Source organism: Zootoca vivipara, chromosome 9 (assembly GCF_963506605.1).
Source record: "Zootoca vivipara chromosome 9, rZooViv1.1, whole genome shotgun sequence".
NCBI lineage: Eukaryota > Metazoa > Chordata > Lepidosauria > Squamata > Lacertidae > Zootoca > Zootoca vivipara.
Window position 1 is genome coordinate 21,988,826 of NC_083284.1, and position 27,685 is coordinate 22,016,510.

Consider the following 27,685-nt stretch of genomic DNA (forward strand, 5'->3'; position numbering starts at 1 on the left):
CTGCTTTAAAGTTGAAAAGGGAAAGAACCCCATCAGAGTTGGTTGTATCTCCCATACGTTGGCACTTAGAGCTCTGGGTTACTGGAATTAAGGCATTGCTCATGCTAATAAAATGCATTAATTGAATGATCCCCTACTTCTAGATCAGGCATAGGCAACCTTGGCTCTTCAGATGTTTTGGAACTACAACTCCCATGATCCCTGACCACTGGCCCTGTTAGCTAGGGATCATAGGAGTTGTAGTTCCAAAACATCTGGAGGGCCAAGGTTGCCTATGCCTGTTCTAGATCAATGGGCTGCTATTGCAAAGCATACAAACAGGAAAGCACCTGTGGCTCATGTAGTCAAGTTATTGATGAATCCGGGTTGATGTATCAACCCTGATTCTAATGTTTGGTATGCATCCATTATTATATTTTGCTGCAGAATTGCAAATAGGATTTTCACAAGCTGGATGTGGTCTCTTAATCTTCATTTCCAATGTAACCAAGCCTTAAGGATCTATGATGGCACTTAGTCACAGTCGTCCCTCGCTGCCTTTCCCTTTCCCTCTTTCCCTCTGTTATTTCCCCATGATCTGTTTCACACTTCAAGCTCCTTGGCGGTAAGAGCATATTGATGTGGCAGTGGCTTATATAGTTTCAGCAGTGTAATTGGCACTTTCCAGGGCACTGTAGAGTTGGGGTTTTTTTGCTCTGTAAGATGCCGTAAGGAGCAGGTATGTAGCTTGAGGGTACTTCTGGGTCCATTGCTGTTGCTTGAGGCTCAGGTGGTGTGGTGGTCCACTCAGCTTCGGCTGGTGGCTCAGCTGTACCCCTGTCTGTACCCCTAGCTTCTGTTGTCTATGTTCCGGTAACTTTTAGGTTAGATTACTGCAATGTGTTATATGTGGCGCTGCTTCTGCAGACAGTTCAGAAACGTCAGCTGCTGCAAAATTCAGCAGCCAGGTTGCTCACACGGGCAAGACAGTTTGAGAATATAACACCAATCCTGGCCCGACTGCCAATTGGCTGCCAATCAGTATCTGGGCCCAATTCAGTGCTGGTTTTAAACTATAAAGCCTTAAACGCCTCAGGATTGCAATACCTCAAGGACCACCTCTCCCAGTGCTGGATTTACGTACAAGCTAAACAAGCTATAGTCCCAAAAAAATTTAAAGGAAAAACAACAACTGGGTATACAGTTCTTGGGGGGCCCCAACAAAATTTAAAGGAAAAACAACAACTGGGTGTACATTTCCAAAATATAAGATAAAAAACAAATAAAATAAAACCTGGATACAGCAACAGTGTCAAGTGGCTTTAGATACCTATTAGGTCCATAAATTACCATATAGCATAGCTGCCAAGTTTTCCCTTTTCTCGCGAGGAAGCCTATTCAGCATAAGGGAATTTCCCTTAAAAAAAGGGAGAACTTGGCAGCTATGGCATATAGTCGACTAAAAAAACAGTGACAATTTGTCGTTGACAAAGGACAGCTGGACATATAAAGGGCCCCATTACTTTCAGTAGCTTAGGGCCTCATCAAACCTAAATCCGGCCCTGACCTCTCCTTATATGAACCGACCCAGATCCTGTGATCATCATCTGATGCCCTTCTTTGTGTGCTTTCTCCATAAGTAGTCCGGGGGTGGCAATATGAGAAAAGGCCTTTTCTTCAGATGCTCCCCCCAGGAGGGTCGTCTGGCATCTGCATTATACATCTTTAGGTGCCAGGCAAAAAAATTCCTCTAAAACCAGGCCTTTGGCCTTCGACTGTCTGTGGCCTTTTACACATGGGTGGGATGCTTATTAATGCATTTCTCTTTCCTCTTGGTTTTAATTTACTAATACAGTATGGGGTTTATTTTCTGTTTGTCTATTTGTTTTTAAGTCGCTTTGGGTTACCCCTGGCAAAACAAAGCAACTAACAAATTTAATAATAATAATAATAATAATAATCAGTGCTTTTTTTCTAAAAAAATGTTTAGGGGTATTCTCATTTTGACTCAAGAAAAATCACAATTTTATAGTTCAAACGGGGAAAAATAAATACAGTAAATGGACAAAAAGTACAAAGATTCACAAAACGTTTAGGGGTATGCGCCCCCCTGCATCCTCCCAGAAAAAAAAGCACTGATAATGATAATAATGATGATTATATCAGAAGTGAGGAAGTGGATCATTGCCTCCCCCCACTGCCAGGCCAACTTGGACAGGTGGGTGAGACTTTGCATGCCTGGACAATCAGGTGATTGTGGGTGCTTGCCAAGTCATTTTTCTTTGCAAGTGACAACAAGCATGGTGGTGCTTGCAAGCAGATTATCAGGTGATTGGCAGGCCACATCTTTTACTGCCCCACACCTCAATTGGAGGGCAAGGGTGTGTACCATGGCCAAAATGGTCTCGTGGGCCAAATGGGGAAATCTGGTGGGCCCTTCTGCTGACGGCAATAGAACTGATAAGTCAAAGCAATTTTCCCATTCCCACTCCGGATATGAATTAAATTCATTCCGGGGGGTCCATCCGCAACCCGAAAAGTCGGTAGGCAGAGGCTCCGCTTCTGTGCACATGCGCGGTGTGCAGAGCGCTTCTGCGCATGCACACACGGCAAAACCCGGAAGTGCCGCTTTCGTAACCCGAAAGTTACATATCCTGAGCAGTATGTAACTAGAGGGTCCACTGTATGGTGAATTTGCTCAACTTGTAAATCTACGCAGTTGGAACTTCATGGATTTCAGCCGCTGGGAAATCATTTCATTGCTCTTGCTTCTATCATCACTTAGTAGTCCATAACATCCAAGACAGCCATTTTACAGTACAGTTTTCTGAGGAGAATTTCAGTGAGAAACCAGAAAAAAAACCTTTTACCTGTTGCAATAAATATTGCCTGAAGTGGATAAATGATACAAAAAAATCTGTTCTGTCTGTCTCTCACTCTGCAGACACTTGAGTCCTTTGTGTAACATAATTGCTGGGGGGGGGGAGCTAAGACAATATATTTCATTATCCTATGCTGCATTTCAATCTCTTGTAAAGTCTATATATGTCGAAGAATCAAGGTTTAGATTGTGCCTCCTCATGGTAATGTGGCCTTTTCATTTACAGAAGTCAATGCATCCGGATGAGGTTAATCATAGTACTGTAGTTTCTTAGGTGTCAATTACGTTCATCAACTCTTTACAAAAGAGAAAGATATGAGCTGGAATCTTTTATTTTTATGTTCTTGCTATGGTCTGAAATGGTATTTTTTTTATGTAGGCTGCAATCTTATGCATTAAATCAGGTTTCCTCAAACTCCAGATGTTTTTGGCCTACAACTTCCACGATCCCTAGCTAGCACGACCAGTGGTCAGGGATGATGGGAATTGTAGTCCCAAAACATCTGGAGGGCCAAGTTTGAGGAAGCCTGCATTAAATAAACCCCACTGAACCCATTGTGGCTTTCAGACATGCATACCGTAGGATCCCATGTGAGATCATAGCTAATGGGCGCAGCGCGGCTGCCGTGGGCGCAGCTATGTGGCGCCCCCTGGTGGCCCTGCGCCCTGGCGCCCTGCACCACCCAGCCTTGCTGTAGGGCCGGCCCTGCTACAACCACAGTAGATGCTGTAACCTTCTAACAGTTTGACTTCACCTACAAAGACACACTCCTCCATTTTCTCTTGAGGCAGATGGATGCCAGCAAGCATTGTGCAGGGCTGTGGAGTGGACATCTGATTGAAAAGCTCTTTATTGACCTTTGGAATATCTGACTTCTCTTTCCTTCCATATTTATGCACACTTACTTTAAATGCTACTTAGCTGCTATCTACTTTTTCATAAGCCTTTTTCTCCGTGCTATTAGGGCAGAGGAAATAGTCCCCACCCCCATGTTGCTGGACATGGGATCCCATCATCCTTAATGATTGGCCATACTTTCTTTCTGGAAGGAAAAGAGCCCCAATTTCTTATACTGTATAGATTGTTCCAACAATTCTGCACCAGCATTACAACTGCCTAACTATGCCACATGACATCCCAGATAGCACAGTTGGTTGGAGCATGGTGGCATTTGACAACTAAAAGAGGGCACAGGTTCAGAAGTACGTGGCCCGACAATGACTCTCCAGAGAAGTTATAATGATGGCTGGCTGTATCATTTATATGAGCCTCAACACACTTTCCAGCAGGATGGCAAGTCACACAGATTTTAGGCAGTGTAGTCACATCGCCAGAGTTCTTCCATGAATAAAAAACAGCAGTTGATTACAGCAGATAAGTATTAGCTGCTCTGCAAAGTACTCTTATCTCTTGTAAACATTTGTTAGGCTAACCTCATACAAAAGGGGGCAAGCTCCCTTAAATACATGGGATGGGATTCAAATAGGGCTGCAGCTCTGCCAGAAACAATAGCCGTGCCAATTTGCAACAAGGGTTTCTCTGTATTTCATGGAGCTGTTTGCTTTCTGTCTGCCCCTTCCGAATGGAGAATTGGTCAATACTGAGCGCTCTCTCTCTCTCTCTCTCTCTCTCTCTCTCTCCCTCTCCCTCTCCCTCTCCATTATCTTCTTTCCCACCCAACCAGCCCGCTGCCAGTCTTTTCAAAGGGAACACTTTTCCAAGGAGGGATACAGCAAGGTTTCTATATAAGCCAGGCAGCTGCTGGGCCATCTGCTAGTGAGACCAGCTGATTAGCATTCGAGGGGAGGCTCACACTGCTGGCTATTGATACAAGAGAGGAAATTGCAGGCATGGTAGATTGTGTCAATATCCCAGTCCTTCATGGGAGGATGCACTTTAGTTTCAGACGAAGGCCAAACCTGAATGGAGCAGTAGTTGGAATGCCCACCAGGCAGTTGAGTAGGCCCAGTATAGGTTTCCAAGTTCTGGCCTTGGTTGCAAGGATAAAAGTGGGAGTGAGATGGGCTCTGAAAAGCAAAAATGAAAAGTTCCTAGCACACTTTATTTCGGCTGCATTCAGACCATGTGTTCAAAATTATATGGTGCCAGTTTAAACAGCCACGGCTTCCCCTCAAGGGTTCTGGGAGCTGTAGTTTGTTAAGGGGGCTGAGAGTTGTTGTTGTTGTTGAGTCGTTTAGTCGTGTCCAACTCTTCGTGACCCCATGGACCATAGCATGCCAGGCACTCCTGTCTTCCACTGCCTCCCGCAGTTTGGTCAAACTCATGTTCGTAGCTTCGAGAACACTGTCCAACCATCTCGTCCTCTGTCGTCCCCTTCTCCTAGTGCCCTCCATCTTTCCCAACATCAGGGTCTTTTCCAAGGATTCTTCTCTTCTCATGAGGTGGCCAAAGTATTGGAGCCTCAGCTTCACGATCTGTCCTTCCAGTGAGCACTCAGGGTTGATTTCCTTCAGAATGGATAGGTTTGATCTTCTTGCAGTCCATGGGACTCTCAAGAGTCTCCTCCAGCACCATAATTCTTAGGAGAATTATGTATTCTCTATTCCCCTCACAGAGATACAATTGACAGAGTTCCCTGGGAAGAAGAGTTGACCACTCTGGAAATGGTTGCTCTGTGAAAGGAATTGGGGTTTCACACTTTGGGCTGACTGAAGCCAATCAGAGTGAACAGAGGTGAGTCAGCCACTGAGGATGGACTCCTAGGGTCACTCTGGGGAAGGTGCACAGGAAGGACACCTAGGAGGAGGAGGAGTTGTTCTGTATGCTCCAAAGATAACCATTTGGAAACACTGAAAATGTGAGGTGCTTCCGTTTCAAGGGAATTGTGTGCACGTTCTGTTTCATACAAGGAAGGCCCAATTTAAGTTTCCCTGAAAGAAGATGTTGGAGTCCTCCAAATCTTTTGGCCATGTATGTGCACAGAAAATAATTGATCTAGCTGAAAGTCAACACATGCAGATCAGCATCAATCATTGCAGTGCATCCCTAATTATTAAATTATTATTGTTAATTTATAATATTATTGTATAATCTCTTTTAAACTCAATTGATGACTATCCCCTTAGAATATGGAACTACACTAATTAAAATTTCATGGGCTGTGAATTTGGTGTTAACCTGCCGGGGGTAAAAAGTTTGATTTCCTACCAAGTGATGATTAAAGCACAGAAACGGCAGTGGGAATCCTGGATCTCACATCTAAGTAGCTTTTTTCTTTGCAATTCCTCTAGAGGTAGTTCCTTTCCCTAGATCCCCACAGTGGATCCAACAGATCTGGCCAATTTCCCAGCTTTTTAATAGACTGAGAAACTGTGGCTTGACCTAGACATTGAACATCAAGTGAATCTGGAAAAGCACAACAGAGGTAGGTCTAGTAATTAGTCATCTTGGAGTTGCTCTCTGTCTCAGAGGAAAGGCAGGATATGCATTACAGAATAAAAGCAAAACGCCTTTCAGGAGTTCCAGACCTGGTGAATGCAAAATAAATACAGGTTTCCCCTTGTGGTTTATTGATTGATTAAAAAATAGACCCCTTCCCCACAATCTGCTCCTGAAAATTCTATAAGGACACCCTACACACTGTAACATAACCTATGATCTATCCTCTGGGAAAGAGGCCCTCATGCATATCCATAGAAACCAGAGATATCCATACTCTCAGTCAGTGTTTTTTTCCCCTGGGGATACGCAGGGGTACGCATACCCCTAAACATTTTGTGAATCTTTGGCCTCTTTGAGGGGCAGTATTTCAATGAGAGTACCCCTAAACTTTTTTTTAAAAAAAGCACTGCTCTCAGTGCTCTTTTTCTAGAAAAAGAGGTGTCGGAACTCGCCACGAACACTTCCCTTGTTCTCTTAGAATGGCAGTGGCACCCGCCTGAGAGGCCTGCATACTCTGATAACCTCCAGATACTGCAGCTTTCTCCAACCTGTTCCCTTCCAATCAGCTCCATCCAGCACGGTTACTGCAATGTGTTGTGCATGGGATTGTCTTCCAGTCCATGTTGGAAACTTCTGTTAGAAAACAAGGACTAGGCTCTCAACTGGGACCACCCCTAGGGAACGCATCTTGACATTCTTGTCAGTGTCCAAGTGTCCTGCCTCATGGAGACCAGGTCCTCTACAGTCATACCTCATGTTATGGACGCTTCAGGTTACGTGTTTTCGGGTTGCGGACCGTGGGAAACCCGGAAGTACCAAAATGGGTTACTTCCAGGTTTTGCCGCTTGCGCATGCACAGAAGCGCTAAATTGTGCCTGCGCATAAGCGCAAAATAATGCCTGCGCAGATGCGGCGCTTCAGGATGCGAACGCTGCGGGTTGCAAACGTGCCTCCGTCATGGATTACGTCCGCAACCTGAGGTTCCACTGTATTTGGCACATACCCTCCAACTCCCGGATTGAAAAATCCGGGATCAGCGGCGGCGCGGCACTGGAAGTCGCTTCTACGCATGTCTAGACATGTGTAGAAGCGACTTCTGGTGCCGGTGCCGGCGCTGTCTGATTTCCAGTGCCCAGACATGGGCAGAGCGGCACCGGAAGTCGCTTCTCCACATGTCCAGACATGTGCAGAAGCGACTTCCGGTGCTGGGCTGCCCGTGTCTGCATGTCTGGGCACCAGAAATCACTTCTCCGCATGTCAAGACATGGGAGCCGGGAGCCGGAACATGGCCACCGGCAGGAGCTTTACGGGATATTTACGGGATATAATCAATTCGGGATAACAGCGGGAAACGGTAACAAAATATGGGGGTTTCCCGCGAAAAACAGGAGACTTGGCAGCTATGATTTGACAGGTTGTCTGGTCCAAATCTAGTTTAATTCCTTGTGGTTTGGGTCACTTCAGTAAGATGCTTCCTAGGCTGCCATTTTAAAACGCTTTTTAAAAAACGCCTGTCTCATAGTTTCTTTTTCTCCTCTCTACACCTCAACCATGTCAATACAGTCAGTCAAAAACAAAAACAAACCTAGACATTTTGCAGTATCCCATATTACGAACTTATTTTATATTCATGGTTTTTTTTGGGGGGGGGGAATATTCCTCTTGTGAGGTGATTTTGTCTAATGCACATCATCTTTTGACTACATGGGGAAGAGTAAACAATGGGCATTCTTGTTTCTTTATACAAGGTAAACAGGGAGAGTCTGAAAAGAAGCCATGGATCAGTACTTTAGCACTGGGTTTATTCATCAACTGTTGCCTATCCAGTCTTTTAGATTCAGGAAAATGTATCAGATCAGTGGTGGCAAGTAGTCTAGGAAGAATGGAGGAATGAATGCTCCCCCCCCCCATATTGAGCAGTTATTTACCACAAATAGTATCCATGGCAACTTGGTTTCTATATAAAACTGAATCACCTCTGCTCTAATAGGAACAGCACATTTTGGAAATCCCATTAAGAACATTATTCTGGTATAAAAGAAGACATTAGCCTCAAAATATAGATCAAAGTCTATTAGTTCAAAAGCTTTTAGCTGGGATAAAGTAAGAAATCGTTTAAGTTAAGACAGAGGTCAAATCTCACATGTCTTTTACTGTCATATTTTAGAATTAGCTCCATAAGAGGGACTGTATAACTCTGCAAAAAAAAAAATGCAGGGGAAAAGATTATGGATCTCCCTGCTTTAGGATATACTGTACCCCCAAAGATCTGGAAATATGTGGAACAATGGATCCCTCTCCCTTCTTTCAATATGGCCAGGCCAGATATGACCTCCAGTTATTGCAATTGAAATGGCAGTGTAGGAGTTTAACTGAAGTTTGAAAAATGCTGGGAATATTTTTGAAAAGAAAGGCTGAGCAATTCCTGTTATGCTGGAAGAGTGGTGGTGGGCAGAGGGGTGAACTCTGCCACTTAGCTGATGCAACAGATGCTGGGTTAGTGTGTCTGACTAGGACCTGGGAGATTAGGTTTCAAATTCCTGTTCAGCCATAAAACTCACTGGGCGACCTTGGGACAGTGACAGACTCTCAGCCTAGCCTACCTTGCAAGGTTGTTGTGAGCATAAAATGGGGAGGAAGAGAACCTTGAGTCTCATGGAAGAATGCTGGGACACAGTCAATTAATCATGTACATACCTCTTTCTTTCTTTCTTTCTTTCTTTCTTTCTTTCTTTCTTTCTTTCTTTCTTTCTTTCTTTCTTTCTTTCTTTCTTTCTTTCTTTCTTTCTTTCTTTCTTTCTTTCTTCTAGCTACATAGTATGGTGCAATGGTAAATAGCTCAGTTACACCGCAAAGCTAGAAATGGCTTAAAACAGGGAAAGAGACTGAGAGTTCTTTGTTTGAGGGCTGGTTAAAAAGGGGGTTGGGACACAAGGTGAAATTCACCCACTTTTCAGGAAGGGAGGAAAATAAAATCATTAGGAAGATTGAAATCATATTTTGATATCCAGGGATAGACATGCTACTGAAAACATTTAATCAGAAAGATGGTTGTTCTGAAATTATTTTGTTTGTTTGTTTGTTGAGTCATTGTTTATATATCTGGATTTATCCCTTGAAGACCTTTTAATAATAATAATAATAATAATCTGCTAGTCTAACAATGCAGTCAACATTATTGAAAGCAAGTTCCCTTCATGTCACATCTTGTATGCTGGAAAAAACAACAAACAAGATTGTTCATGATCAGCAGTGTTTGTGGACAACCAACGAAGCTGACTGTTATAAGATTCAGGACAGATAAAAGAAAGTGCTTGTTCATGCAGTGCAGGGTTAAACTGCGGAACTCACTTCCGCAGGAGGCAGTGATAACTTGAATCCCCACCCCCCATATCTATTTGTGGCTTCCCACGTATATTGCAAGACTACACTCTTTTTTTTTTTTTAATGTTTAATCTTTATTAAGTTTAAAATCAATATAAAACAAAACAATTCTCTAAAGTAAAAGCAAAATCAATACATACATATATAATCCTACAAATTCAAACGAAGCTTATTCCATCTTCTCAAATATATCGTCAACTTGTCTTATATATCTTCCATTCTGTCTTCACATCTTCTTTTGTAATTCGACTTCCCCTTCTCTTCTATCCTGACTATGACATTGTTTATCCTCCTACTGCTTACATTAACTTTCCTCCTTGGAATACTACAAAATATTGGTTTCTAACCCAAGTTCTTTTAAGTATACTCCAAATTTTCCCCAACTGTCAATAAATTTTTTATTGGAACCGCCCCTAATTGAATTCGTCAATCTCGCTAAATCAATATAACCGATTAATTTCTCTTGCCAATCTCTAATAGTGGGTACTTCCTTACTTTTCCATAATTTTGCAATTAAAATTCTCGCCGCCGCTACCGAGTATAAAAATATCTTTTCATCTTTTTTTTCCACTTCCTCTTCAACCATTCCTAATAGGAAAGATTCTGGAGCCTTCTTTATGTTGTATTTGAATATTTTCTTTAACTCTTCTAACACTCCATTCCAGAAAGGTTTAATTTTTGGGCACTGCCACCAGATATGTAGGAACGTACCTACTTCTCTTTCACACCTCCAGCAATGATTATCTTTAACTTTATACATTTTATGGATTTTGACCGGCGTCAGATACCACTTATAGAACATTTTTATTAAATTTTCTCTAATTGTTTCTGACGCCGTGAATTTCCATGTTACACTCCAGAGTTTTTCCCACTTATCCATTTCTATTGCTTTCCCTAGATCCATTGCCCACTTCGTCATTGTCTCCTTCACGACTTCATCCTTCACTTCCCATTCTAGAATGGTGTTATATACTTTGGATATAATTTTCCGTTCACTATGTAGTAGACTTTTTTCAAGTAGGGATGGTTCGGACATAAACCCTCCTTTTTTCATATCCTCTTGAAACCTACTATTTAATTGATAATATTGGAGCCACCCTGCCAATTGCTGCTTAACATCTTCATATTTTTTAATTTTAAATACCCCTTCTTTTTCCTCTATTAAGTCCTTATACTTTATCCATTTTCCATCATTATTTACTTTTTTCACTGTTATTATTTCGATAGGTGACAACCATTTTGGTGTCTTCGGTTCCATCAGAGGTTTATGTCTTTCCCATACCTTCAATAGAGATTTTTTAATAACATGCGTGTTAAACCCTTTATGTATTTTTACTTTTCCATCCTGCAAGTAGGCATGCCAACCCCATCTATTTTGAAATCCCTCTAGATCTAGTAGCTCGTGATTTTCCAAGGTAATCCATTCCTTTATCCAAAGAAGGCTTGCGGCATCATGATAGATTTTTAGGTTAGGAAGCCCCAGTCCTCCTCTCTCTTTTATATCGGTTAATAATTTAAATTTTACTCTGGCTGGTTTATTGTTCCATATAAATTTGGATAGATCTTTATTCCATTGTTTAAACATTCCACTTCCTGTTCCTAGGATTGGGAGCATTTGAAATATGAACAGCATTCTCGGTAGAACATTCATTTTAATGGTCGCTATTTTGCCCAGAAGTGATAAATTTAGTCTTTCCCATATTTCTAAATCTTTTTTAACCCCATTCCAAATTTTGACGTAATTATCCTTTACCAGATTATTAGTATTATTAGAGACCCAGATTCCTAAATATTTAGCCTTTTTAACCACCTTCAATCCTACTCTCTCTTGTAACCTTTCAATCTCCTCTTTCCTTAAGTTTTTGACCAACATATTCGTTTTTTCTTTATTTATGCTAAACCCCGCTAACTCCCCAAATTCTCTAATTTTCTCTAATGCTTGGGGTACACTTTCCTCTGGATCCTCCAATGTAAGAATGATATCATCAGCGAACGCTTTTAATTTATGGGTGTCTCTTCCCCTTGTTATTCCTTTAATCCTCTCATCCTCTCTTATGTTTTTTAGCAGAAATTCTAAGCACAGGATGAATAATAATGGGGAAAGAGGGCAGCCCTGCCTTGTTCCTCTTTGTATCTGGATTTCCTCTGTTAATTCTCCATTTATAATCAGTTTGGCTCTCTGTTTATTATAAATTGCTCCTATACCTTTTACAAATTTTCCTCCAAAACCCAATTTTTCTATTCCTTTTTTCATAAATATCCATAGGACTTTATCAAATGCTTTTTCTGCGTCCAATAATAAAAGGGCCGCTTTCTTATTTATTTTCACACTTAGATACTCCAAAATATCTATAATATTCCTCATATTATTATACATTGATCTCTTTGGTAGGAACCCCGTTTGGTCTTTGTTAATTAATTTTCCTAATATAATTTTCATCCTATTTGCCAATATGTCTGTAAATAATTTGTAATCATTATTTAACAAGGATATAGGGCGGAAATTTTTAATCTGTGTTGTGTCCGAATTTGGTTTGGGAATTACCACAATATAAGCTTCTTCCCACGATTCTGGGATTGTCCCTTTTTCTAGGATATTATTCATTAATTTCTTTAATGGATCTAATAATACCTTACCAAATTTTTTATAATATAGTGATGGTAACCCATCCATCCCTGGTGATTTTCCACTCTTAGCTCTCTTAATTGCCTCCTGGATTTCTATATTTGAAATACTTTTATTCATTAACTCCATCTCTCCTTCTTCAATTTTAGATATATTAGTTTTTTCAATATACTCTTCCACTTTTTGGCAATCAATTTTCCCCTCTGTATATAATTTTGAGTAAAATTGTGCAAATGTTTTCGAAATTTCTTTGGGCTCCATTATCGTCCTTCCCCCTTCTACTAATTTCGTTACCAATCTTTCTTTCCTCTTTTCCTTTAATTGCCAGGCTAAATATTTTCCAATTTTATTAGAGTATTCAAAACTTCTTTGTTTCAAATATCTTATCTTATTTTCTATTTCTTTGTCAAGTATGTTCGATACTTGACTTTGCAACACTTTTATATTTCTTTTCAAATCTTCTTTGTCCATTTTACTCACTTTCCCTATTTCCAATTCATTTTTCCTAATTTCTTTCAATAAATTGCTTAATTTCTGTTCCTTTTCCTTCTTTTTCCAGCTACTTTGACTTATGAAAAATCCCCTAATCACTGCCTTTCCGGCATCCCACACTGTGTTTATATTTGTTTCTTGATTTAAATTTATTTCCAAATACTCTTTTATTACATTTTCCGCCTTTTTAACCACATTTTCATCTTCCAGTAATAACTCATTCATTTTCCATCGTTTGATTGTCTTTTCTATTCCTGCTATTTCCATCAATACCGGGTTGTGGTCAGATACAGTTTTGGGTAAAATATCAATTTTTTTACATCTTAATAATATATCCTTGGTTGACCAAATCATATCAATTCTGCTTTCCGAATTTTGTGGGTGGGAAAAGAAAGTGAATTGTTTTTGTGTTGGGTGTAAGCATCTCCATATATCTGTTAGGTCTAATTTATCTACTAATTGGAAGAAGGTTTTTGGGAGTTTCCCTTCTTTTTTCCTTTTTTCTTCATTTGATTTATCATAATCTGGAGTTACAATTCCATTTAAATCCCCCATTACAATATGTTTTTGATCACTATATTCCATTAGGATATTTTCTAATTTTTGATAAAAGACAGCTTTATTTTCATTTGGTGCATATATTCCTGTTATAAATATATTATCCAAATTTTTTTGTATTTTAACAATATTAATTCTGCCATCATTATCTTTATAAATTTGTACTGGGTTCAATTTGGGATTTATGTACATTACCACTCCTTTCTTCTTTATTGTATCTGAGGAGATAAATTCCTCCCCTAATTTTTTATTAATCAATAATTTACGGTGCTTTTTGGCAATATGCGTTTCTTGCAGACATATAACATCTAATTTCCTTTTAGCCAATAAATGTTCTACCCTATTCCTTTTCACTTTGCTGTTTAGCCCATTCACGTTCCAAGTAATAATTTTTAGATCCATCCTTCACTCTTGATTTATTTAGTCAAATACCTTTATTTATTCCTATTTCTTGTTTTCTTTATCTTAAGATAGATTTTGTTTCTTCCACAAGAGGGAGTTTCAATAAGGGAAGAGAAGGTAAAATTAGAGATAATAGAGAGGGAAATAAGAAGAGATAAAAGAAAGAGGAATAGAAGAGCAAATAGGAGTAGAAAAAGAAAAAAAAGAGAAATAATAATAATAATAATTGAATTAAAGAAATAAAGAAATGTATTCTACATTTTATCTCTGAAAGGCACTTTGTTTAAAAACTCCTTATACCACATCCATTAAGCAAAGAGTGTCCTCAAATTTTCCTATTTCAGTTCACTCTTTCTCACTGTCCGATCTGTCTTTGTCTCCTTTCTGTTCAACCGCTTCCCCCCCCTTTAGAAATTTTTCATATTTTCTCCAAAACTTATCCACTTCGTGCTCGGAGGATAGTTTTCTCCAGACTTGCTTGTACGTAAAGGAAATCCCTTCCGGGAATTCCCACTTATAAAATATCTTGTTCCTCTGTAATGCATCAGCCAGCGTCTTATATTTGGATCTTTTCTTCAGCAGCCTTGGTGGCACCTCTCTCATTATCACAATTTCCTTGCCCTCTATTATCAATTTCTGCTGCTTTTTATGTTGCATTATTCTGTCCCTTAGAATTCTGGAGTTCAAGAAAACTAAGCAGTCACTAGGCCAATTCCCTGCCCTCGCTTGTTTGGATTTTGTTCTAAATGCTTTGTCCACACAAACGGAGACATCTTCCTCTTGTAGGTCCATCCATTCCGCCAGGCTTTTTATAATAGTAGTCTCCACATTCTCATTTGGGCTTTCTTTCAGGCCTCTTATTCTCAACGTCAGGTCATTCTGCCGGAGTTCTTGCATCGCGAGTGCATCCCACAGGGCCTCTTGCATATCTTTCATTTTTTGTAATTCCTCTTTCACTCTTTCTTGGTTTCTCTTACATTCTCTGCAGTCTTCTGTGTGTTTTTTAACTATTTCCTCCTGTTTATTTAACTTTTCCGTCAGTTCCTGGGTGACCTGCTCCATCTCATTATTTTTCCCCTTTAACTCTTCTTGTTGTTTATTCAATTCCGCTATTGCTTTTGAATTCTCTTCAATCATTTTCAAATTTTGATCTATCTTACTACCCATTTTGTCAAATTTTTCATTGAGAGAGTCCATTTTTTCATTCATTTCTGTTTTCATACCTAGTAACAATTCTCTTATGTCTAAAGGTTCAACCTCCGCCGTCGATTGGCGTCTCAAATGTCCAGCTGTTGTAATAATAGATTGGCTTTTCACTCTTTTCTCTCCCATTTTTATTTAAGAGTTACTTTTATCTTTAAGATTCTGTTAATATTTCTGTGTTTATCTTGAGATGGAGCTGTCTTTAATTGGGGGGGGGGGTAGTTTCACGTCTATGCCTTCATTTCCTAGAGGGGCTTCTTTTGAAGTTTTCTTTCAAGTGTCTTTTATAGTGGGTTCACGGGGTCGTTACACGGGTTGTTTAAATTCTTCCTTTCCCTTCAGGATCTGCTTTGCGATTATTCTGATTCTCCACCAGGTGTCCCTGTGTTCTCCTTGCCTCCTTTCTCTCTCCGGTTTCACCCCACCTTTCTTTATCCTCTCCTTCCTGTTCTTTTGATCTTCTCTTCCTGCTTATACTGACTCAGCATCTCCTTGTCGCCATTACGCACCAAATTTGTTTTTAACCCCCAAGTTCCTCTAATGATTCAGTGCCTTTATCTCCCCTCTCCGTCAATCCGCTTTCCCCCCCTCCGTTCACTTTTTTCTTCCAAGTTTTATTCTCTCTGCTCTTTGTTCCTTGTCTCTTTGCCTCTCGTTGGCCCTTTTAACTTACTTGGCTTGTTTATTAAAAACCTTCAAACTCCCTCTTTGAGTCAGTCAGTAGCTCCTTCCAGCCACTTGTAGCAAATATAGGCTAGATTGTCGCAAGTAATAGATAGTTCGTGTCTAAAGAAGAACGCCTTCTCTCCACACCCCTCCTCCTCCTTCTTTATCTCCGTTGTATCTCCCTGCCTTGTCCTTTCCCCTCCGTGTCCTGGGTACCTCCAGACTAGGCTTGGGTTGAGGGGAGGGGGGGGGGCTTAGCTCTCTTCTTCTCTATTGCTTGGGTTTCTGGAGTCTTACCGTGTTATCTTGTGTTTCCCCTCGGCTTTCTTCGGTCGCAGTTCTAGCGCACGCTGGGATAAAGATAAGCTCCTTTTCTCCTTCTTTATTTATTTTCTTCTTCAGTCCTTCCCTTAGTTTAGCAAGTCTGTAAAAAATCTTTGACTAGCATATTCCTAGCTCAGTCTTGCTCTGAGTTCATTTTCTTGCCGCTGTAGTAGTTGCCGCCTGATAGAGCCCGGTCTTGAGGCTTGTCGCTGGGGGATGGGTATTTCAAAAGCGCGAGGGCTCCGTTTCTTCCTTGCTTCTTTCCGATCAAATTTAAGCCCTTCTCCGCGCCGCTTTGCCCTTACACCTCGAAATTTTCCTTCGTAGGTGCTTCAGGAACCCTTGCCCTAGGAATTCCCTTTATCTCCTCCGCTTTGAACCAAAATTGGGGGGTTTTTTCGCTCCCCCTTTTGATTCCTGACTCAGCTCTGTAGCGGCTAACCCGGAAGTCTACACTCTTATATGGCTGTGCAGGTAGGGACCAGAAGACCATTTTTTTAAAAAAGGAAATAAATCAAGTATCCCACACTTTCGGGATGCTGTTTAAATAACTGAAACTGCTCAGGGGAGTTCTAGATGAAACTTTTGAGCAGAGTGCACTGCAAATCTCCTGCTAGTTCTGATGACCCTCTTTGATTTCCTTTATTTTTTCCTATTTGTCTGCCTACAATACATTGTGCGTGTGTGAAATGGTCTCTCAGCAGCCCCATTTTCTTATTTCATTATCTGGGCAACAATTAATCAATCCCAATTAAAAGCAGCAGCAGGCAGCTTCATTACCTTTGTTAGCAAGTTTATTAGTCTCATTCATTTTAAGGTTCTGTTTACCACCAAGCTGTCTGCATGCAGATTTTTTCAAACACACACAGAGAGAGACCCTTTAAGTGTCCCTATTTTCCAGGGATGCCCCTGATTTAGGGAAGCCATCCCAATTTCTGATTGGATACCGGAACGTCCCACTTTTCCTTAGGACGTCCCTATTTTCATTGGAGAAATGTTGGAGGGTATGGAATTATCCGACCCCCTGAGCTATCTGAAGGCAATCCTGTATAGGGAAGATTTTTTTTAAAAAAAACGTTTAATGTTTTGTTGTGTTTTTATATATGTTGGAAGCTGCCCAGAGGGGCTGGGGCAACCCAGTCAGAAGGGCAGGGTATAAATAGTAAAATTAACATTATGGAATCGGACGTCCCTATTTTCATCAGAGAAATGTTGGAAGATATGCACCCAAGTTTTGTTTAAAAATTAAAATGGACGGACTTGTATTTTTTTATCTGCTCCTTTTTGCATCATAAGTGAGCACTATGCCTTCACCAGGGAAAAGTTCTCTTATTTTGAGCCAATTCCATTCTTCAAAGATTGGCATCAGTGGAGCCATTTTGCCATCCACCTGTATGATCACTTCCTTGTGCTTATAACTAGGACAGCTTTTCCTGAAAATACGTAGAGGAAGTATATTTGGAAATAAATCACTATAAACAAGCAGTAAATAAAATATTGAAGAAAAAATTCAGGTCTGATTAAAGCACTGCTAAAATAATGTTTATACCCCGCCTATCTGGCTGGATTTCCCTAGCCACTCTGGGCGGCTTCCAACAGGATATTAAAAACACAATAAAACATCAAACATCAAAAACTTCCCTGAACACGGCTGCAGGTGTCTTCCTAAAAGTCAGGTACTTGTTCATCTCCTTGACATCTGATGGGAGGGCATTCCATAGGGCGGGCACCACTACTGAGAAGGCCCTCTGCCTGGTTCCCTGTAGCTTTGCTTCTCGCAGTGAGGGAACCGCCAGAAGGCCCTCGGAGCTGGACCTCAGTGTCTGGGCAGAACGATGGGGGTGGAGATACTCCTTCAGGTATACTGGGCCATTTAGGGCTTTAAAGGTCAGCACCAACACTTTGAATTGTGCTTGGAAATGTACATTCATTATGAATGTACAGCTGGTGTCTCTTCAACATCAGAAACTGGTGCAGAACAGAGCATTGTTTCACTTACTTGGTGTTGATCGCAAGGTGAAACTGGCAGTGGGGGGCTAAAACTATGCTTTAAAATAGTATCTGATTATCTTCACTTGTGTGTGATTTCCCCATGGGCAGATGAACAGCCTACTTTGTCATTCTTACTGTCAGGATTTTACTGCCCTGAAACACTAATGACAATTGCAGAGCTCATTAATGGAGGCACATTTAGCATTAAATTAGGCATTTGAAAGTGGAGCGGGGAAATAAAAAGTCAAAACAAACAATCAAGAGTGCTCTAGGAAAAAAAAGAAAGAAAAAAAGGAGCAGAGTTATGTACCAAACCGGTATAGCAATATAACAGTGCCATATTGTGTTTTCTTATGCAGAGTTCATTGGTTTTCCAAAAACAAATCTGTAATAATACTGAAAGAGTAAACATGAATGATAAAGGGGGGGAATACACACAGCAACAACACATGTCAATTCATAACACCATTAGGAAAATCTGTGACATGTAATACAAGCCAATAATAAAAATAAATAAAATGAAAAGAGGGGAAAAATTAAACTTGGGAGTCAGAAAAAGGAGACAAAGTCATTACATTAGATTAATTTTTCCTTGGGAACAAACCATACAATTTGCCTATAAGAGAAGCAGGCAGATAAGAGCAGCTCTATTAATAAGCATGCACCCTTTTATTTTAATTTTTATTTCACAAGAAGAATGCCCTTTAGATCCATTTTTATCCCCCATGTATTCATTATCTGCGAAGATTGGCATGATTATTTTTCCCTGGAAAAGAAGTGTTGGTAGAAAATGAGATTTTAATTTCCTAAATGTGAATCACCACAACAAGCAAATTCCAAATAAGCAGAAGAGGATTTCTAAGTTTGCATCAAGACAAGGATGAAAGGAGGAGCAATATGCTTTCTTCACCAATGTAAAATGTGAAATAGGTTTGATGAAACAACAAGATGCCTAGGCTTGTATGTGTATATATATATATATATATATATATATACAGTATCTGAATTATTGGATTAGATAATGGCCACCACCCACACACTGAAGGTGGTCCTGCACATATGAGAAGGGATCAGAATGGGATTTAATGGATCCTTCACCGATTGGGCTCTGTGTTCACATGCACCACAGTCCACAGTTATTGCTCATCACTCATGTGAGACCTATGTGCCCAACGGCGGAGGAAGCCGCTCGGGCACCTGGCATGGGGCAAGCTGCCCATAGGGGCGGGGTGCACCATGGGGCCTCCGGAGTCTGCCTACCTCCTCCCACTCAGCCGCCCTACAGCCGGGGGGAGGCAGCGGGCGGACTGTTTGGGCAGCGCGTAACCTGTGCGCGCCCAAGCCACCGCATCTCTCCCAGGAGAGACGCGTGGCTTGGGTGCACTGCAGGCCCCGAGGTGAGTGCCACCCGGCATTTTGTCACCCCTCTCAGTGGTGACACCTGGGGTGACCCGCACCCACCACACCCACCCTTCCTCCTCCCCTGTATGTGCCTTGACCTCTTTTCAGCTGGTGAATTATTCACACCTGGGAGGGAGAGGATAGAATTCCATTGAGCTGATTCCCCCCGACAGGGGGATGGGTTGTGCTTGTAGATTTTGTACTCATTTTCCAACCAGTGATTAGCTGACAAGAATCAGACTCTGGCCCCCTCGCAGAGCTGGCCCTACCATTAGGCAGACTGAGGCAGCAGGTGATGGGGGAAGCATATAGCCATGTGCTGGCACCTTTTACAGGGGCTCTGGTTTCTGTGGACGCCATTTGGTGTATAATGGATGGCAACAGATGGTAACATGGGACAGAGCTTTCCCCACAGTGGCCTCAAAGCGGTGGGACTCCCTCCCTAGGCAAGTTTCTCTTACTCATTCTTGTAAACTCACCAATGATGTTTACTGCTTTCCAGGTAGCTCTTGAGTTGATCTGATTACCCACCCACCCTGTTTCTGCTGTTAATTTGGCCACTAATTAGTTTTTATTGGGCATTTTTCAGCATTGGTTACCTTTCTACAGGAGATGTACTTCAATCTGTTTTGATAGTTACCCTGGAAAGCTTTTATCCAAAGAGGTAAGACACACACCCCATGCAGAAGATGTGATTGGTTACCTGCAAAGCTGCAGAACACAACAACTCAATTATGGGATCTCCCCACTAGTTAGGAACATAGGAAGACTGTCCATCTAGTTACAGGTAGGTAGCCGTGTTGGTCTAAGTCGAAGCAAAATAAAAAAATTCCTTCAGTAGCACCTTAAAGACCAACTAAGTTTTTATTTTGGTATGAGCTTTCGTGTGCATGCACACTTCTTCAGATACACTTGAAACAGAAGAGTCAGACCCTTATGTATATACAGAGGGTGGTGGGTGGTGGGTGGGAATGGGCTGGTGGGAGTGGTAAACCTGTAGATGGCTGTTAACGACTGCTGATGACTGCAATTGGTCCTGCGGGGGAAAAGCAAGGGCTGAGGCGCTAAAGAAAGCTTGATCATGCATAATGAGATAAGAATCCAATGTCTTTGTTCATCCCAGGTGGCTCCATGGTTTTAAGCTTGGTAATGAGTTCCAATTCAGCAACTTCTCTTTCCAGTCTGTTCCTGAAATTTTTCTGTAATAAGACAGCTGCTTTGAGATCTTGTATAGAATGTCCTGGGAGATTGAAGTGTTCTCCTACTGGTTTCTCTGTCTTGTGGTTCCTGATGTCAGATTTATGTCCATTTATCCTTTGGCGTAGGGTTTGGCTGAAGGAATTTTTTTATTTTACTGTTCATCTAGTTCAATATTGCCTATCCCGAGTCTCCAGGGGTTTGAGACAGAGATTGAGTCAGAGACCACCTGCATGCAGAGCTGGTGCTCTACCACTGAACTAAGGCCCCTTCCTTGTGTGTGCCAGAGGAAGAAACACGGAGAGACCTTATTAAAATGCAGGTGCACTTGCACATGTACAGTAACATGCTACATGGATTCATATAGCGCCAAGTCAAATTTGATTTGAAAAGTGCTATTATCATCAACACCAATGGCATCCTACTATGTATGCAGTGCTTATATGTTGTCTGCTATGGAATGAGAGAAGAACTTAGTGGGTGCTTGTACGAGCGAGCTAAGATCTTTATACCAAAGAAGGGTGCCTGCACAAAAAGTGGGGAAGGGTAACTATTCAAGAAGAGTAATCATGGCATTTTACAGATGCAGGAAATGTAAGGGGGTGGTGGTGGCAGCGCAGTCGCAATCTCTTTTTATATTCTGATAAGTACGTACATATGAGTAGAGCTGGAACTCTGTGCATGCCCTGGAACTGTGGGTATGATTTGGCATTGCTCTGAGCAAGAAAATCATCATTGTTGTACATCAGGGGAAGCCAATATGGTGCAGGCCAGCATGTGCAAGCCACCAACAGGAGGTTGCAATTACTTTAATTAATTCTGGAGTGCAGCACCATACATATCGCAAGCAGCACCTATGATCTGGCCTTTAATCTAATTGTCCTTTGTAAATGGATGAGGCCAGCCTGCCAACTATCTTGCCTTAATTAAACCCAACTAATCTTCCTTGTATTTTCAATGCGCCTAATGCAAAGGTTCTGCCTCAGCTCCACACAAGACATCTTTCTACTTCTAGTTTCTCCCTTTCATCTCTGTAATTGTACCTAAACTTACAGTCCAGACATGTGGGGAAGTTGGGTAATGCATTATTATACCTTTCTGTTTTGTACGGTTCTGTAGCAGTGTTTCAAGTCTTCATTTGTTTATTTGCTTGTGTATTGGCATGTTTTTACTTTTTAATATTTATTATTTTATAAATAAATAAATAAATACTGCCACTGCAACTAAGATGTGGTCATTGCTATTACAATCCAGTTTATGTGCACACAATTGTCTTCCAAAAGTTCCCAAGAGCTGCATTGCTAATTCCCCAATATTAGCTTTTCTGGGCAAACACATATAGGATACCTGTTGACATAATATGTATATACAGACATCCTAACAGCTCTGTTAACACCTTGGCCATTCCTATGGATGGAGAAGTGCTTGTGCCAGGTTCTGTTGATGCACTTGATACCGGAGACACATTTCGACTTTCATCAGGTTCTCTATGCTTAGCTGAGAAATTTGGCTACATTCTTTGTCATACTGTTGATGCTGAGGAGCTGTCCAGCAAGGCAAGAGTGGCAGAACAGATGCAAGGTATGCTGAATCAGTGGGGGCACTATCTAGCCAAGGAGCTTGACGTCAGGAGCAAGGCAGAAGAAAAAGCCAGGCAGCAACTGAGAAATTTGAGAGTGGACCTTTCTCCCCTGATGCATTCAGTATGCTGGGGCTTCCTTGGGGTGCCTCCCGTTGCCTCAGCCAATAGCGGGGATCACAACAATGGGGTGCCATTTTCTGTTCTGCCTCAAGGGCCAAAACATCTTGGGCCAGCTTAGGTATGTGCTATTGCCTTTGTGTTGCCCCCGTCTCTGTGGCAGCAGACTCTCCTGTCCACACTAGGGGGATGACTTTTTTACAACCTCATTTCCCTGTGTCATAATTTGGTGAGCTTTCATTAAAGATTAGATAAAATCTTACTTTCAAAGAGATTTGATAAAAAAAAAACTTCACGCACAAAATGATTTAAACAAATTTATTTATCAGTTTTTTGACCATTTTTGAAGTCACTGTAAGCAGATATAAAATTGAACCCAAGCTTTAGAGTCACATATATACAACATTATATAGGGTCATCAAACACACAAGGAAACTTTTTTTTTTAAGCTGCAGTAACAGTATAGACGCCGCTAGAGGACAATGTTTTGCTACCTCTCCTGTAGGTTCTTTTCCCAGCATGCCCGGCAGGGTCTGCTGGCTGAGTTTTGAGGTCCCAAAAAGGGCCTTTTACCTTGCGCAGGTGTGACATTTGTATACCCTATGTTGCTAAGAACACTCCCCATTGTGGAATGTGGCGTTGTGTCCAAATTTGATACGAAATAGATATAGAATTGTTAATACAATTTTATGAAATGGTAAAACGGCATACAAAAAAATTAAAAACGGTTTGTGCGTAACCTTTTTAAATATTTCAATGGAATGTACCTCATTTTAGTCATTAATAGGCAAAAGTTCATCCATTTGTGCTACAGGAAATAATTTTTGAGGGAAAAAAAAATGAAAAAGTCACCACCCTAGTCCACACACACATCCAAGCCTCTGCAAGTAAGTTGGGAAGTTCTTCAAGAATTCTCTCTCTCGATTCTTTTCCCCACCCCCAGTTTAGGATTCTGTGTTGCACAGATTGTCCCTTTCCGCAGGCCAGTTCCAACAAAACCATCGGCGCTAGTTTGCCGAGGCCTCTGAAGGCAGATAATGTGCCTCCCCCACCATCTCACACTGAGTGGCAGGGCCTAATTGGCCATTTCAACTCATCCGCTGCTACTTAGAAGCACAGATTCGTTTCTGTTTGTTTCCTCATATCATAGCAGCACAGCCAATAAATCCTTGAAGCAGCTCGCTGATGCTGACAGCGTGTATCCAGGAAGGCTTTAATTAAAGGGATGCTTTCATCTATCTTTTACTCCTTCTCTGTTCAGACTGGGAAAATGCTCTATTACAGCCTGCGAGGGGTGGAGTGGGGACACCAGCACTAAACAGCCTTTTCCCTTAAAACAGGCAAGATCCCCTTTGAAGCACCAGGCATAAAGTTATACTTTAGAGGCTATTGCCACCCATTATCTTATTCTGAAACAAATTCTCCTAAATTATGCTTTCCCCTCTTTGGATCTCCTTAGTGGCATAACACTTTCCCAGAAATATGTGCTCCACAGCTTTTCCATTTAACACCAAAAGGCTTTATGCACCTCACAAGGGCATAGTCTGAAGACACATGAGATAGTGCTTTTCTGCTTCATTTCAGAAAAGTTCCTGAGTTGGGTCAGTGGCTGGGTCGAAACCTGACAGGGAACAGCATGTACAATCACTTTCAGTTCGAGAAGAGCAGCATATGAATGAATGAATGTATAAATAAATAAATAAATGCTGTATTATTAAAATTTCAGTCGTACTGAAAAAAATCATACTTCCTTTCTTGCAGAAGGATGTGGCTTTACACAAATGAGAGCCCATCAATGTATCAGCTGTGAGTCAGGGAAAATATACACAACTAGCATAATAATGAGCTACCATTTCCTTTTAAAAACCATGTTGTTTGGGACACTGACTCCCCATCCACTATAGGATAGTTAACATAGCTGCCAAGTTTTCCCTTTTCTCGCAAGGAAGCCTATTCAGCATAAGGGAAAATCCCTGTAAAAAAGGGATAACTTGGCAGCTATGATAGTTAAGAGCAGGCATCCCCAAACTTCGGCCCTCCAGATGTTTTGGCTTACAACTCCCATGATCCCTAGCTAACAGGACCAGTGGTCAGGAATTATGGGAATTGTAGTCCAAAACATCTAGAGGGCCGAAGTTTGGGGATGCCTGGTTAAGAGTGTTGTGCCATGCCAGTGTCTGTACTACTGACAAATTATTCAGGTGACTGGTTTGCCTCAGCAGCATAGTTTTCTCAGGAGTTGAAAACCTACCATACACCTGCTGTATCCAGTGGTTGTCTGGGTTGGCCCTGATCCTTTCCATTACTGCTAGAGTAGAGACAGGAAGTAAGGTCACAGTCAGGGTCGTTCTGGGGCCAAGTGAATTTCTCAGGGCCAGATATAGCTTAAGGCAGCTTGGTTCCTGAATTGGGAAATCCAGATTGCTTCCCCCTGCCCATGGTGGTAAAAATGGAATAATAAACTAAACAATTAACTTTGCTCACATCAGGTACCATTAAACAGCAGCAATCTCATATAGTAAAGCCAGTCCTTCTCAAGGCCGTGCTGGAAAATTATGAAGGGGTGCTGTCACAGTGGCCGGAGTGGACTACTTCAGAGTAACGACGCTACGCAGCTCTGCATTTTATTCTTTTATTGGTGCTGCGTATTTACAGTGCTGAAGTCATGCTATTTACACGGAGTGATGTGATCAGTCGGTTTCAGAACCTCCTAATGGCTTTTGGCGCGTCTTTCTCCAACACAAAAGCTTTGGCAGACCCATCCTCTTTCCCCTCCTCTTTCTGCGTAGTTCTGGCGTTGGGGGGATGGGTCTCCCTCCCTTATTCGCCCCTTCCTGTCCCGCCTGGGACCCTGGCTCCTCTACCTTGCCTGAGCCTCGGACCTGACTTCCTGCTTCCCTACTGGAATCGGAACTCTCTCTGCTTTCCCCTGTGCTCGGTGATTGGCTTGAACTCAGGAGGGGAGGGACTTCGCGATATCCCCTGTCCCTCACATCCACCCCCCTCCCAAGCTCTCCTTCACCCCTCCCCAGGTCCCCCCCAGGTGTCGGTGACGACTGGAAGCCTAAGAACTCAGTGCTTTCCGAGCCCGTTGGTGTGAACACCTCCCCCCAGTCCTGCAAGCCCCCCCCTTCCGCCTGGGAGGATGGGAATCCCAAAAAGTCCGTGGCGTCAGAGCTGGTGGGGGTAAAAATGTTCTGCCAATCTGCTCCTTCCTCTGACTGGGTGGATCTCGGTGACACCCATACCTCATCCTCTGGTTCCTCAAACTCCGCTTCCCAGCGCCATGGTGAACTGCTCTCCCGTGCTTCCTCCCCCTCCCCCTCCCTTTCCATGTGCCAGGGCTTGGGTCTATGGGGAAAGAGGGCGTGAAATTCTTCTACCAGGAATTCCTCCTGTATCTGAGTGGCTGGGACCCATTCATTCTGGGACGGTGGAGCATCCTCCCATGCCATGAGGTACTCCAGTCCCCCCACCCCCCACCTTGAATCCAGGATGGCCGTGGCCTCATTGAGTTGCTCCCTGCTTTCCCTCTCCCCCCCTCCCTCAGGGGTTTGTTCGCTGTCTCGGAGCCTGCTGCTTTCCCTGTACGGCGACAGCAGCGATCTATGAAACACAGGGTGCACCCTCATGTCCTCTGGCAGTGCCAGCCTGTATGCCACCGGGTTGACCTGTTGCGTGACCGTGAAGGGGCCCAACCTTCTGGGCGCCAGCTTTTTGCATCGCCCTCTGATGGGAAGGCCCTCCGAGGACAACCACACTTTGTCCCCCACCCTAATGACCTCCCCCGGTCGCCTGTGGCGATCTGCCCCCTTCTTGTACGCTTCCTTGGCTCTCTCCAAGTGTTCTCTAAGCTGCTGGTGCACCGTCTCCAGTTCCTCTGCCCAATCCTCAGCCTGTGGGCCCTCCTCCTCCTCCTCCCCCTCCCTCTCTGGGAAAGATCTGAGGTCGCGCCCGTAATTGGCCTTAAAGGGCGACACCCCTGTGGAGACGTGCACCGCATTGTTGTAGGCAAATTCTGCCAGTGGCAGGCGATCCACCCAGTCCGTTTGCCGCTGGCTGACGTAGCATCTCAGGTACTGCTGCAGAATGGCGTTGACCCTCTCCGCCTGTCCATTGGTCTGCGGGTGTCTAGCCGTCGACAAGCTGACCTCCACCTGCAGGAGGTTCATGAGCCGCCGCCAGAACCTGGAAACAAATTGGCGGCCACGATCCGAAATAACCCTTAAAGGTAATCCATGCAGTCTGAATACGTGATCCACAAACAGTTTGGCTGTCTCTTCTGCAGAGACCGCCCTGGCACACGGTATAAAGTGGCACATTTTGGACATGAGGTCCACCACCACCAACACTGCGGTCTTGCCCCTGGACGACGGCAGGTCTGTGATGAAGTCCATGGACACTACTTCCCACGGCCTGTGCGGTGTGGCTAAGGGCTCCAGCAAACCTGCTGGTGGCGCTCTGACCACCTTTGCCCGCTGGCAGGTGTCACAGCCCCTTACATAATCCCTCACATCCTCCCGCACCCCTGGCCACCAGAAGTGTCTCATGACTAGGTGAGCGGTTTTGTCCCTCCCAAAATGACCCGCCGTTGGGTTGTCGTGCATCTGCTTGAGGACCGTACGTCTAAGCTGGGTGGTGGGCAGGTACAGTGCCCCCTTGTAGAAAAGCAGCCCCCTGCGTTCTGCAAAGTCGTTTGCCTGCTCCCCCCCTCTCAGTTCTCTGAAGATGCGGTTGGCAAATTCATCCGCTGCCGTCAGTGCTGTGAGTTCTGCCTCGCTTACCACTGCTGCTCCGCAGGACCAAGCTGACGGGGGGAAGATGTGCCTGGGTGCCGGTGGCGCCTCCTCCTCCATGTACTCAGGCTTGCGGGAGAGGGCATCCGCCCTGACATTCTGCTCTCCCGGGATGTAGTGTATGGAGAAGTTGAAGTTCGAGAAGAACTCTGCCCACCGTATCTGCCGCTGGTTGAGCACCCTGGCAGTTCTCCAGAACTCCAGGTTCTTGTGGTCTGTGCACACCTGGATGGGGTGCTTGGCGCCCACCAGGAAGTGTCTCCAGTGCTGGAACGCAGCGTGGATCGCAAGAAGTTCCCGATCAAACACCGTGTAGTTTCGCTCTGGCTGGGTCAACTTCCTGGAGAAGAAGGCACAGGGTCTCCACTCTCTGTTGGCGTCCAGTTGCAACAAAATGGCGCCCACAGCTTTATCAGAAGCATCTGTCTCCACGCGTAGGGGCGCGTCCTGAACCACGTGGAACAGGTTCTGGTCTGAGGCGAACACCCTCTTGAGGCTTTCAAACGCTGCTTGCGCCTCTGGTGTCCACCTGAACTTCTGCTTGCCTCTCAGGCAGTCAGTGATGGGAGCCGTAACGCGAGAGAAGTTCTTGATGAACTTCCTGTAGAAGTTGGCGAAGCCTAGTAGGCGTTGGGCATCTTTGCGCGTCCTGGGGCTGTGCCAGTCCAGGATGGCCTGCACC